This window comes from Rhinopithecus roxellana, chromosome 2, assembly GCF_007565055.1.
Source record: "Rhinopithecus roxellana isolate Shanxi Qingling chromosome 2, ASM756505v1, whole genome shotgun sequence".
NCBI lineage: Eukaryota > Metazoa > Chordata > Mammalia > Primates > Cercopithecidae > Rhinopithecus > Rhinopithecus roxellana.
The window spans coordinates 21308834-21323398 of NC_044550.1; the positions used below are offsets into that span (position 1 = coordinate 21308834).

At 36.3% G+C, this 14565-nt stretch overlaps 1 protein-coding gene across 2 annotated transcripts in view; it reads right to left on the minus strand.

The window, feature by feature from the left end:
- The window catches only part of COL25A1 (collagen type XXV alpha 1 chain), a 519759-nt gene that overhangs the window by 157843 nt on the left and 347351 nt on the right, over positions 1–14565 (minus strand). The window lies entirely within an intron of this gene.

Genomic DNA, 14565 nt, shown 5'->3' on the forward strand with positions numbered 1-14565 from the left:
GTTCAGTAGGATAAAAATGAACTGAGGATAGGAAAGAATCAAGGCTGAAAAATTACAAAGTACTGCTATAACTTCTGTTAAATTCAAGGACTACATTAGAGTCCCTTTTATATCTAAAAGTTTGCATTCCTAAAAAGCAGCTTTGCTGCTGGCATTCCAGAACCATCTTCTTCAACCACTACAAAATAGAAAGAAAAGCTATATCTAAGAAAAGTCGTCTGTCTCCTGAATTAGTCTCCAAGTTTTCTCTAAAACTGAAGTCAAGGTAAATATTTGTTTCTCAAGATTATCTTGAACATGTGTGTGGACAGTCAGAGCCAGTCTTTGATGCGATCATCAAGAACTTCCACTGTGCTTCCTTCCATCTCACTTTGCAAAAAAATACTAAAAATGATTTCCTTGCATGTTAAGGTATGCAAGAAGAAACCTCTAGCACAAAATTATTGTTAATTTACATTCTCTTTAATCCTGAAATGCTATACTGAATAGAAAAATACTTTTTAAAAAACAATTAATTAGAAGATGAGGAGCTTAACAATTTTTGTGCAAAAAGCTAAGGAAGATATATCAAGTTAATCTAAAAAGCTTCATAGATTTCTTTGAACATTTACCTATCTTTTCTTAATAGGAATTAGAGTATAAACAAGAATAGGTTCACATTTGTGCATGTTTAGATCTTGTATATGCGGAGAATCTGTATTTATGGACAACTCTGCTTCATAAAGACATTATTGGTGAGTGTAATTATGAGTAAGTATTCACACACAGATATGTGTATATAAAATATACCTAGAGATAGACTAATTCCTGTCAGTGAGAACTGAAATGCATTCACACTAGCATATGGAATGAGATACAGTACAATATTTTAAACCACTGGCTATAAAAGGCAAGTGTTTGATAATTCTTCATATAAGAAGTAATTCATAAATCTTGCAAAAGACAATCCAAAATGTATTATTTTGATTGTCTTTCACAAGATTTGCCACTTAGTTTTTAGTCGCATATGATTACAGCGTATGCAACTTCAAACCCATCTCAGAAGGTTCTCCTGTCCGGTTCTGTTCTCTTCTGTTCTGTTTTGTGTTTGGGCATCACTCCCTCAGTCACTTCCTTCATTCTGTACTTCCTACCTCACCAGTGGAAGAATTTCCCTTTAGCAGTCCCGGAAATCTCACAAAGTGATGGCTTCCTCTCAGTGATGGCAAGGTCAAGATTTTGGCATGAAATTTCAAGATTGGGCCACAATTTAAATAGTCTAGCTAAAGTAAATTAAACTCAGCCTCTAAAAATAATAAGCCTGATGAAAGGCCAAAGGTATAAAAATATTTTTGAAAACAATTGAATGTATTCTTAATTAAAATTTTGATTGTATCTCCCTTCGATTTTTCTTCCCCTGCCAATAAACAGAATATTCAGGCTGACATGTTCTTTCGAAGACATGGCAAATGAGACAGAAATTACCACCTGTTGTTCTCTTGTCCTTCCTAATGTTACAGTTGGTTCCTGCCATTTCCCATTGCATCCCACAGGCTTCAAGCCAGGACAGCACTCTCACTCTGCCATGGCATTTTTTCTCTCCTTTTGTTTTCCCACCACCATTTCTCTACCTTAATTCTTTTTTTTTTGAGACGGAGTCTCACTCTGTCACCCAGGCTGAAGTGCAGTGGTGGGATCTCGACTCACTGCAACCTCCACCTCCCAGGTTCAAGCGATTCTCCTGCCTCAGGCTCCCAAGTAGCTGGGACTACAAGCGCTACGCCCGGCTAGTGTCTGTATTTTTAGTAGAGATAGTGTTTCACCACGTTGGCCAGGATGGTCTTGATCTCCTGACCTCATGATCCACCTGCCTCAGCCTCCCAAAGTGCTGGGATTACAGGAGTGAGCGACCATGCCCGGCCCTTAATTCTTAATTATAAGGAATTACTTTAGGCCTGAAGCTGACTAAAATACCTCTACTGAAAAGAGTATCCTATGTAACCAGTTATTTGATGGTTTGGAATGCTACACTGGAGGTTTTTGATACTACCTTTCCATCACTGACTCTTTTGTCAATCAGATTCATGCTAAATTCACAAGCTTATAAAGCATGATAAGAATGCCTAGAAGTTCTTGGTATGTAAAACTGTAAAACCAATAGTGTTGTTATTATTATTATTATGATAACTATTTGTCTCTCTATGTTTGTGTTAAGTAATCCATTTGTACTAATAAAACCCACTAGTGATCAATAAAGTTTTCTCTGAATATCAACATTTTTCAAGCAAAGTTTAACTGGCTTCTAAGAGATGAAAAGCAAAGCTTCCTCATCCCCCAAAGTCACTGTAGAATTACATTTGAAGTAGGGCCTTGCAACTGACATCCTTTTCCTACAAAGCCAGTCTTGTTTGCCAATTGTGATTTACAGGCTGTGTCTGCTGCAGGGGGCTGCTGGACACATTAGTGCAGGTATGCTTATGAAAGGATGCGGCTGTCTGGCATTAAATGACTTTCCAGAGACCCATCTTGTTCAGACCTATAGGAACTGTTCTCCCTGAACATGATCTGTCAATGCATAAGCCATTATTCCACCCATTCTGAAGGGAAGAATCAAAAATATAAACCTCCCCTCCAGTCCCTCTGTAAATCGTGACGCACCATTAAAATCTGCTGTTCTATACTTTCTTGACTTCTATTTGTTTAATCCACTTCAAATATTTCCAGTTGCAACTATAATTCTACATTTGGGAGTGATACAAAAATAATGGTGGTAATAATGTTCAATTTTGCTAGTGTAAATTGTTTATAAATTGCTGTATTTTCTATCCACAATACGTTCATTATTCATAGGTATTACCAGCTAAAGTATAAATTGGATTTTTTTTTGTCCATTTCAAATACAGGTTTTAGTATATTTACTAAAAGCCTTACATTCTCTACATAATATTGAAAGTCGCCAACCCCAAATCAACTTTCACATTTTTAGCATATGCTTCCATTGTAGGCATTACCGCAACTCATAGTACTACATTACATGAATAAATAAATCTAAAAATCTTACATTTAGATTCAGGTAAAAAATAAGCTTGTTTAAATATAAGACAAAGAATAAAACCTTCTGTATAGTTTCATGTTTGAGAGAGGATTATCAATATATTACTTATCAAGGAAGTCTTTAAATTATTTAACCAATATTTTATAAAAAGCAGCACTTGTAAAAATCCAAACAAAAGAAATATAAATGGAATAATATTAAATATACATACACAAATATATTCTCTTTCAATTAAAATATGTCCTTCTACTTAATTTCAAGAAAAATGTGAAATAGTGCCCCTAAGCTTGAAAAGATAAGGCATACATCCAGAGATACATGTAACGTGAAAAAGTGAGAAGAATATTGCAGTTTACATAAACAATGAGCACAAAAGTGTGGACAAATGAAATCTCTTTACTCCATAAAATGGAAGTAATTATTTATATATCATATGTAAATAATTACTTCCATATCATAATTAAACAATGTAAATAATTTAATTAAATAATTAAATAATGTAAATAATTAAATTAAATTAATAAAATAATAATAAATAGGAAACAATAAAATTAATTAAAATAAATAATGTAAATAATCAAATAATTATTTACATATGATGGTCACTGTACTCAAAAGACAAAAAGGAAATCCAATGGTTATTTAAACTGGTTGGCATCATTTTCCAGAATTTCTTGTCAGAGGATGTACTTAGGATTGGATTTTGGCTTTGGTTTTGATTTTAATATCTCTGTGGTCATTAATAGAATTTTCAGTTAAAGGCTCACATCTCAGGCATTCCACTACTATACTATTTTATATATATAAGCATCTTGCAAAATGTTCCTCCTTATTTTCATATATTTTGTATAAAAGTTGACTCAACTGAATTACTATATTTATTCCGTAGAGATAGATTTACTTACATAATCTTTTACATTAAAGACGTATATACAAGATTTAAAGTGACATAATATGGGTAGAGCCATTATTGCTCATCCTTTCCAAATCTCTCTTTTTTTCATATTTGATGAGCCCAGCCATTCAACCACTGACTCTGAGATAAAATTCACAACACTGAATTCGAAGGAAATATTGTCAACACATCTACCATTGTTGGTAAAAAAAAAAAATTATTTTCTAAGTTGACCCATATTAGGACAAATTTACAAATATTCCTGGGTTCAATTCAATGCAACAACTTTTCAGTGTTTTGAAGTACGACAGAGAACACTCAAAAGAGAACTCTGATTAGAAAATATAATAACAACATTTGCAAATCTTAATGATCTCACTGTTTCCATGCCAGCTTCTGAATCTGGAAAGTGTTAAAATAATTTTCACATAATTTATTTCTTTCCATTGTGTTATATCCATTCCCTTTTCTCAGGCAATACATTCAGTACCCAATGAGTAGTATATTCATTAAGGCTACAGAGAAAGGCAAGGGTTAAACAAATAAGAACATCAAATTAATATCCAGGCCTAAACGCTTTAGCAGAGCCAAAAAATCTGTTTAATCATTCAAGTCAACAAAGGTTAAGATAATAAAATAAACTTCTAAATGCTTTCCTTTTCTGGAACTTAATCTGTCTTGCCAAAGATGTTTTTAAGATGCTATCAGTTTTGCATAGTCCCAGCTGTTATGAAAATTTACTCAAATACACTAGGAGGAGAAAGGAATTTTATGAAAATAGTTAAGCAGAGCTCCTGGGTGGCTTACTGAAACTGTGAGAGCTTAGGACTCATTTAAAACCAGCTGTTGGCTGATGATGTCGAGACCAATAACCACTAAAGCTCCTATTTATCAGGACTCTGTGTTATTTGGCAAGGTGATGGTAACCAACTGATTAGAAGATTAATATATAATCAAAAGATAACTTCATGATGTTTGTTCATTTTATTGCCTAAGTTTGATTAACACATTTGCCACAATTTCAGAATAACATAGTATTCCATTTTAAAAAGTCATTATTAAATATTAAAACAGCTTTGCTTATTTTTAAGGCTATGTTTTTAAGTCATTAAGAGGAAAGAAATATGAGCCATTATCATCAAAGCCCTGGGTGTCACTGTGATTCCAGGGCTATGGTTCATGATGAGGGCAGAGGCCCTTATGAGCTGGGCAAACAAAAAGCCCTCTTTAATGATGAAGAGAGACAGTGGTAGCAGTAGTGGGTGTAGATGACAACAGGAGAAGCATTAAAAGTCTTGAGACTTTTACAGTTGACATTGAGATTCTGTTACTGATAAGGAAATGAAGTTCTTTTTTTTTTTTTTTTTGGCAAAGAGAGACTTAGAATAAAAGTGGATCAACAAATAGCTTATAGGTTATGCAAACTCAGCATTATGAAGAGCAGAAAACAAACTTCATCCATCTGGTTATCCTGGAGAAACAATTACTAATAGCAAGTATAAGCAAGATCTTGATATGCAATTTTCTTTTTAAAAATTTTTTAAGACTGATGTGATAATATTTGCAATTTTCAAATAGGTGCTATTGAGTTGAGAAGTAAAATCTGTATTATAATGAGGTAATTGGGTGTTCTTACAATCCTTGGAGGGGGGTCAACATTGCCCTGCCTCTCTTTGCTCCACATAGTGAGTTCTAAGGTATTACTCAGTGATATACAGGTTCTAGGGTATTACTATGTGGCAGTCATTCATTCATTTATGTTTTGGGGAGTATTACTATATGGCATTCATCCATTCACTTGTTTTCTGTTGGGTTGACAGTGCATGGCCTGCATAAACTGAGTCTATCGTAATTGCAAAGAAAAAATATCCACCTATTTGTGCTTGTGTTCCCCAGCTTTTTCAATCTTATTCACAGAGGCCTGGGATTTCCAAGTTGAAAGGTTCCTTGCAGCCATCTGGAAGTAGCTTGATATTGTGGAAAGACAGCAGGATTTGAAATTGGCATTGAGTCCCAACACTGTCTTTTGGTAAATGTATGTGAAAGAACTTGAACAAGTCACTTAATCTGCTTGAGTTCAATCCTCATCAGAAATAATAATAATAATAATAAAGTTGGCCATGTGCAGTGGCTTGCACCTGTAATCCCAGCACTCAGGGTGGCTGAGGTAGGCAGATAACTTGAGTCCAGGAGTTCAAGACCAGCCTGGGCAACATGATGAAACCCTGTCTCTACTACTACTACTACTACTACTACTACTACTACTACTACTACTACTACTAACAATAATAATAATAAATAGCTGGGCATGGTAGTGTATGCCTGTAGTCCCAGCTATTGGGGGACTGAGGCAGGAGGATCACCTGAGCCTTGGGAGGTTGAGGCTGCAGTGAGTCATGAATGTGGTACTGCATTCCAGTCTGGGCAACAGAGTAAGGCCCTGTCTCATAAGAAAAGAAAGAAAAGAAAAAAGACAAGACAAGACAAGACAAGAAAAGAAAATGAAAGGAAAGGAAAGAAAAGAAAAGAAAAGAAAGAAAGGAAGAAAAGGAAGAAAGGGAAGGGAAGGGAAGGAAGGAAAAAGGAAAGAGAGAAAGAGAAAGAAAGAAAGAGAGAGAAAGAAAAAGAAAGAGAAAAAGAAAGTAAAGAAAGAAATAGAAAGAAAGAAAAGTTATATTAATACGTGTTCTACTACCTTACAGCATTACTTTAGAGGATAAATGAGAGAACACATGGAAAATGTAATCTGTAAATATCTAGGTTCAAATTCGGGTTCTGTCAGTGAGTGATTATTATTTTGGACAAAATATTTAAATTTTCTAAGTCTTGGTTTCCACATCCATTAAATGAGAATAATAAAAGTAAGTATGTCATATGGTTGTTGAAATAAGGTGTGACATCATAGAGTGATTGGCATATTTTAGGAACTCAATAAAAGTATCCTTATTATTATTATTTCAAACAGATATTTCTGTAACCCCTATTATTTCACATTAATGTTGATGACTTTATAACAATTACCTTATTGATAGGGAAGCAGTCTTGTTCACTGAAAACAGCACAAACTAGAAGGTGAGAAAGCCAGGTCTGAATCCCATTTCTACCACTTACAAATTGTGTCAACTTGGGCAAGTTACTTTACCCCATATTCCTCATACGAAATATGGGAAGAAAAAGCAGGTACGGTTTGTTGAGAGCTTATTACAGATTTTTCATATATTACTTTAATCCTGATCATAATCATAGAAATAGTGGTAGAGTTAGAATTTGATCCCTGTCCAGCCTGTCTTCAGCCCATGTGGATAATCATTTTACTCAACTGCACCTACTTTTCCTGTCCCCCCGCCTCCCGATAATCTATCTCTCTGCACTATAGGAAGGCTTAGAGATGATGTGTGCAACTTACCTAGAAAAGTATCCAGCAAGTTGTAAGACTAAGCTATCAGCAATTATAATTATTATGTGAGCTCTTATTTCCTAGTCCAGCTTCCTTATTCAACCTAGGAATCCCTGACAACTTCCTTTCAGCAGGTCGTGCAATCTCTACTTAAATACAAGGTCAAGTCATTGCCTCAAAACTTTGCAATACAAATCTATGAGGATGAAATAAAGAGAATCAATTATCTATTAATTTATCCATGTGTGGTGACTGACAGCACAGATAAAGCACCATCCTGATCCTAAGCCTAAAGGCCTAATGAAATACTGTGTTTGGAAGAATGAATTAAAGATTAGTGGCAAATCTGCAATGACATCTCCCCAAGAATCAAGGTGGGAAGTGCAATTCTTATGTCAGGATGCATTCATTTGTGGAAATCTAACACTCAGTGCCTCGTAGAATAAAACCAAATGATATTTGTTGTTGTTATATTATACCTAAAACTGTAGGCCTGAAATTGGTTCAATGTATACTGAAAGAAAGTTAATGCTGAAGAGTTAGCCCACTTTCTCCTGCATTAAATCATATACCATCAACTGTATTCAAAGACGGTCAACATTTACCTTTTAACATCTTGCAATCTGACTTCCGCTCTCACTACTTAACAAAATGTATTCCTTTAATAGTACATGACTCCAAAACAGCAAATTCAAAAGCTTTTTAAAAGACCTCATCCCTGAGGCTCTCTTTTTATTGAGAACATTACATTGGCCACTCTTTTTTTTTTTTTTAAGTAGTTTTGTCTGTGGTGTTCACATTGCAATGTCCTGCTTCTACCTTCAAAAGCTCTCTCTTTTGCTGACACTCCTTCCTTCCTCATCCCACTCCTTAAGTGTGAGTATTTTTAAAGGCTCTATTCTAGGGCAGTACTCTTCTTACTCTTTGCCTACCTTTTTCAAATTCTAGGATTTCAATTCTCCCTCTGTGATAGTTCATCTATGTAACAGTTACCTCCAGTTATGGCACTGCCTCAGAATTCTAGTCTCATGTTTCTGTTTGTTACACTATTCCAATGAAATATCTCATCAAGATCACAAATTCAACATAATTAAAACCCAGCTTCTCACTTATCCTCCCAACTTTCTTCTGACCTATTATATCAAGCATCAAGCCAGAAATGTTAGCCCTATTTTTATCTTCTTTTTCAACTGCATCCCCTACATCCAATTAGCTTCAAGACTTGTCTTGAATTTTCACCTCAGCATCTTTCCATTTCACTTCCTGACTGCTTTTTAAAAACACTTTAACCTGACTACAACTCCACCCAGGGTCACAGGTCCTCCGTGTAAATCGAATAGGTACGGGATCCATCTTTCACCCTCTGCCTCAAGACTTCTCTCTCACCAAATGCTCCTCTCTCAGTGTCAGCCCTGATTTCCCCTCTTTGTCTACTCAGGTGTTTGCTTGGCACTTGTGGTAAACCTTATTGACTGGATGACCTAACTTCCCTTTCAGCGCTATTCCCCTTGTCCCTTCCAGCTTTTGGATGACCGTGTGACACAACCTAGCCAATGAGACATGACCAGAGGTCTACTAAGAAGTTCATAGAGAAAACATTGCTTTCTTGATTCAGACTCTTCTCTCTCTATCCTTCCTGCTGATATATACCTAGATGCAATGGTTGGACTTGAAGCAGCCTTCCTGCAATCATGAGAAAAGGCCAAGAGATTCACAGACTTAGTAACATCATTGAATCAATAGTAACACCATTTAATTATATAAATAACACTATCAACTGCCTTCTCCAAACTTCTTTTTATGTGAGAAAAATCAACTCATATCCTAGCTTTCATGGTGAAATTCGAGCTTTTGTCCATATTTTGGTGACCACTTTGGAATCTCTTTCTTAGTTCATCAACTTACAACCTCCCACTCCACCTCTCTCCCTAACCCCCCGCTGAAATTCTCACTCTGACACTGACCTTTTTACTCAGTATATGTCCTTGCCTCCAACGATACCTGACGTTCCATACTAAGTCAACTCATTCTTTCCAATTACCTCTCCACTGAGGACTGGACATTGTCAGTACAGCCTAGATTCTTATGACCTCGTCCTAAATGAGTGACATAGTTTCCTGGTCTACTTGGTCACCCTGCTTTCAGTCTCTTCCAATTGTATTCTATAGCAGATACTACCACCAAATATATATATATATATATATGTGTGTGTATATATATACACACACATATATATGTATATAATAATTATTATTTTGAGCCCGAGTCTCAGTCTGTTGCTCTGTTGCCCAGGCTGGAGTACAATGGTGCTATTTTGGCTCACTGAAACCTCTGCCTGCCAGGTTCAAGTGATTCTCCTGCCTCAGCCTCCCAAGCAGCTGGGATTATAGGCACTCGCCACCACACCTGGCTACTCTTTGTATTTTTAGTAGAGATGGGGTTTCACTATGATGGCCAGGCTGGTCTCGAACTCCTGACCTCAGGTGATCCGCCCACCTCAGCCTTCCAACGTGCTGGGATTACAGGTGTGAGCCACTGTGTCTGACCTCAAAAATATTTTTATAAGGAACATTTGGTAATAAGCACAGATAGTCTCAAAAGAAGATAAGCACAGATTACTCAAAATTCTCAATGGCTCTCTAATGCCTACCACACTAGACATTTAAAATGCTCCATAATATAATTTCAATCCAAAAATTTCAGTCTATATGACACAATATTTTACTTAACCTATTTATTGGCAAATGGAATATTATTTTTAGGGTCCTTTTTAAAACTTACTTTTAATTGACAAATACAAATTATATACACATATATTTGTGATATATGTTGTTTTGAAATATGTAAACATCATGAGATGGCTATGATGGCTATATCAGGCTAATTAACATTTGTATTACTTCACATCCTTATCTTTTTTGGTGAGAACACAATGTACTGTCAGCAAATTTCAAGAATACAATATATTGTTATTAACTGTGGTCACATTGCTGTACAGTAGAACTCTTGAACTTATTCCTCTTATGTAACTGGAAGTTTGTATCCGTTGACCAACATCTCCCAAAACCCCTCCCCACCAGCCATGGGTCACCAGCATTAAATACTCTACTTCTATGTATTCAATTTTTTAAAATTCCACATGTAAGTGAGATCATGCAGTTATGTATCTTTCAGTGCCTGCCTTATTTCACTTAACATAACGTCCTTCAGGTTCATCCATGCTGTTGCAAATGAAAAGATTCCCTTCTTTTTAAGGTTAAACAGTATTCCATTGTGTATACCACATTTTTTAAAAAACACAAATGGAATATTGTTGTTCCTTAACTAAATCCTGCCATTTTCTACTTGGATAATATTGTTTATACTATTTCCTCTTCCTAGAATATGTAATGTCCTGCTCTTCAGCGTATCCTCTAAAGATTACCCATTTATCAAATTCTAGCTCAAGTGTCACCTCTTCCACAGTTGCCAGCACTCATTTAAAATGAAATAATTGGCCGGGGGCGGTGGCTCAAGCCTGTAATCCCAGCACTTTGGGAGGCCGAGGGGGGCGGATCACAAGGTCAGGAGACGGAGACCATCCTGGCTAACACGGTGAAACCCCGTCTCTACTAAAAAATACAAAAAACTAGCCGGGAAGGTGGCGGGCGCCTGTAGTCCCAGTTACTCGGGAGGCTGAGGCAGGAGAATGGCGTGAACCCGGGAGGCAGAGCTTGCAGTGAGCTGAGATCTGGCCAGTGCACTCCAGCTTGGGTGACAGAGCGAGACTCCGTCTCAAAAAAAATAAAATAAAATAAAATAAAATAATTTTCACTTTTCTAGCACCTCTTGGTACATCTATTTGAGGCATATAACCACACAGTTTTCTTACTGAGGTACCCATGAAATTATCAGCTTCTTGAGGGCCATAATGATATAACAGTATTTTATTCATACATTCAACAAATACTTATTGGATATTCACTATTCTATGTGAAGGTGGTATGAAAAAGACAGAGAAGAACCTTGCTTTTATGGAATATAGGATCTAAGGAGGGGGGGCATATTTTATAGATAATGAGCAAGTAAATACATAAACAAGATAGAATAATCTCTGATTTAGATTGAGTAGTTACAGAAGTTCTCTCAGAGGAGGTGATATTTGAGATGAAGTTTCAAGAATAAGAATAATCCAATCACAAGAAGACCAGAAGAGGGCAAATGGAAAGCTGTTGAGTTGGGTGAAAGTGCAGTGGAGGACAGTTTGGTCGAGTGTCGTAGGTGGAGGGGAGACTAGTGTGAGATGAGCTGGTGGGAATGGGCAAGAGTTAAGTACAGCAGGTTGGATTTCATTCTAAAGTTTTACACAGGAGGAACATGATCTAATTTACAAGTCAAGTGATCTCTCTGCCTTCTGTGTAGAAAATGGATTATACAGGGTTAAGAGTGGAAATAGAAAGATTGATTGGAAAGCCACTGAAGTAATCAAGAACATGAAAGTAAGTCAAATTTGGTAGTTAGTAGAAGAGAGAGATAAGTGGACACATTTATTGTGTCTATAGTATTAAGCACAGTATCTTAAAGATGGTAGCTGCTCAATATATACTGCTGAATATATGTCCAAGTACTTAAAAATAGTCTCACATTCTTAAGTTCTATATGATCTTCAAGTTTTTCCTGCTTTGATTTACCTTTTACGGCTTAATTTATTCCCACTGGACACTTGGGGAGTCAAAGAGATAAAACTTCCAAATATTCAAGAAAATGATAAAGGTCTCATAATGGAAATTCACCTGACAAAGAGCTGACATGATGGAGTTTGGAGTTCATATAGTTAATTATGGGAAGAAATAAACTACTGGAAACAAATGTTAAAAAGCGTAATTCAAAATCTGCAACAGGATGAAAATAGACAGGGTATTGGAATACAAACTCTACATTTAAAAAAAGAGAGCAGGCCGGGCGCGGTGGCTCAAGCCTGTAATCCCAGCACTTTGGGAGGCCAAGACGGGTGGATCACAAGGTCAGGAGATCGAGACCATCCTGGTTAACACGGTGAAACCCCGTCTCTACTAAAAAATACAAAAAACTAGCCGGGCGTGGTGGCGGGCGCCTGTAGTCCCAGCTACTCGGGAGGCTGAGGCAGGAGAATGGCGTAAACCCAGGAGGCGGAGCTTGCAGTGAGCCGAGATTGCGCCACTGCACTCCAGCCTGGGCGACAGAGCGAGACTCCGTCTCAAAATAAAATAAAATAAAATAAAAAAATAATAAAAGAGAGCCTTTGGTCATTATTAGCAAGAATACTGTGCCTAAACAGAGAATGTGGGTAAAATTAATTTTCATTAAAATTGGACATGTTTCCAACTCTTTCTTTTGATGTTTTTGAAATATAGAACCTTCATCTTACTATCTTGATATGATCAATTTCCTAATATGTACTTAATACTATCTTACTAGATAGTAATGTTTATAAAATTCTAAGAGCACTAAATGAGACCTGCTTGGAATCTGAGAAAAGACAGGTGAGTCAGTGGGTTTTCATTCTCTTTCGTTTCTACCTTCCAGGACATTTAGATTCGTACCCATGAAGATTCATCCTGTATTAGGAATCCAATCCAAATTCCTTCAATACAAAGAAAATACAGAGGAAAATGAGATCACTTTTTGCCACTTTCCACCTGAAATGCTAAATGGGCTCTGAATTGAGTAAAACTTGGCCCCATTCAGCGTGAAAACTGGCTGAAATCTGTATGAAAGGCAGTCTGGGTTTGTCGAAGTAGTTCATGAACTTTGGCCAAACTTTCAAGGAACCTGGTCCAAGTCTTAGTTTGTAATGCAACATGAAACCAGGTGAATTTCAGATGGTTTCAGGTTTCATCCTGAAAATTTGGCCTAGCTTTATAATCAATCATCACTCTTTGTAACGATGAAAGCCAACACACCTTTTTGAAAATGAGGACTGCATGCATACTGATGACAGCTAAGTTGTGAACCACCCTTTACTTCCTTTGCCAAAAGAAGATTTCTCAGAATGGAAACAATTTCCCTCTTACCTGGAAAGGGGAAGTTGAGTGATTTTGATATTGTGTGTAGAAAGAAATGATACTTGATATGAAGAGACATGTCATGTGAAATAATCACCACATACAGAGCAAATGGCTGTATTCTAATCACTTAAGGTTATGAGAGTCTTATTTTCTTCACATCCATGACAGTGGATAACGTGGTGTTTAATCTCCTAAAATGAGCTTTTGGCTTGAAGTTAGTCATCAGCCAGAGTAACTGCCATGAGAAACAAAATGCTGTGAAGCATAACCAGTATTCCTATATGAAGAAGTGGCTGAAGAACAAAAGGGAAAGTATAACAAATCGGAGCATAACTGTTATCTAGTTTAAGAAACATGAGGAGATAATGCAACTACAAACCTTTCAAGTTTGCATCAACTGCATCTTTTGCAAAAATATCTCTATGCAGTATAAATGCATTTAATAAGTAACCAAGCACAGTGAATTTTACAGAAAGACCTACGTAGTTTCTGTTCTCAACCTGAAAGTTTCAAATAAGCCTTTCCACTGTAAAAAATTACTCTATTCAACCAAATACTTGCTTTTGTGCATAGTGACATGAGAAAATTGAGAGGTATGTTGAACGGAGCCACTACATCATTGAAACAGTATGTCTGAACATTTGGGTAATAAGGCACAGATGTGAAGTAGAGGACTTGGCACTACCAAGGTAACAACAAAGCATTCACCATTGTGTTATAATGGCTAAAAGGGCCACATCTGAGAAGCTTAAAAGAATGCTCCCTCCTCCCTGCAGTGCTAAATTGTATTACACCTTTTACCTGCTTAAAAATCTATAAAAACTAGAAATTCAAATAAGTATTATGCAAACTTATGGCAAAGAACAAATGTGTAAAATGCATTGATAATTTTATCTGTAAAAAAAAAACATTTATGCAATAGCACGTAAAGTTTAACTGCAGCAAAAGGCCAAATTCAATAGAAATCCATATGGCCTCTATGTTGCGAAACAATTCATGCAAATCTGAAGGACTCAACAGTCACTGGAAAGGTGGCTGCTATTGACTCTTAGATGTGATTCTGGCCCTTACTCAGTATGTCTAATTATTGTAGAATTTTCTATTTATAGGCATCAAGTAAAGATAATGCAACAGAATACATCCAAATTGTTAATTAGTTTTTTTCACTTACAAGTGGTATGGTATTTTTGCCAGCCATTACTGAACCATGTGG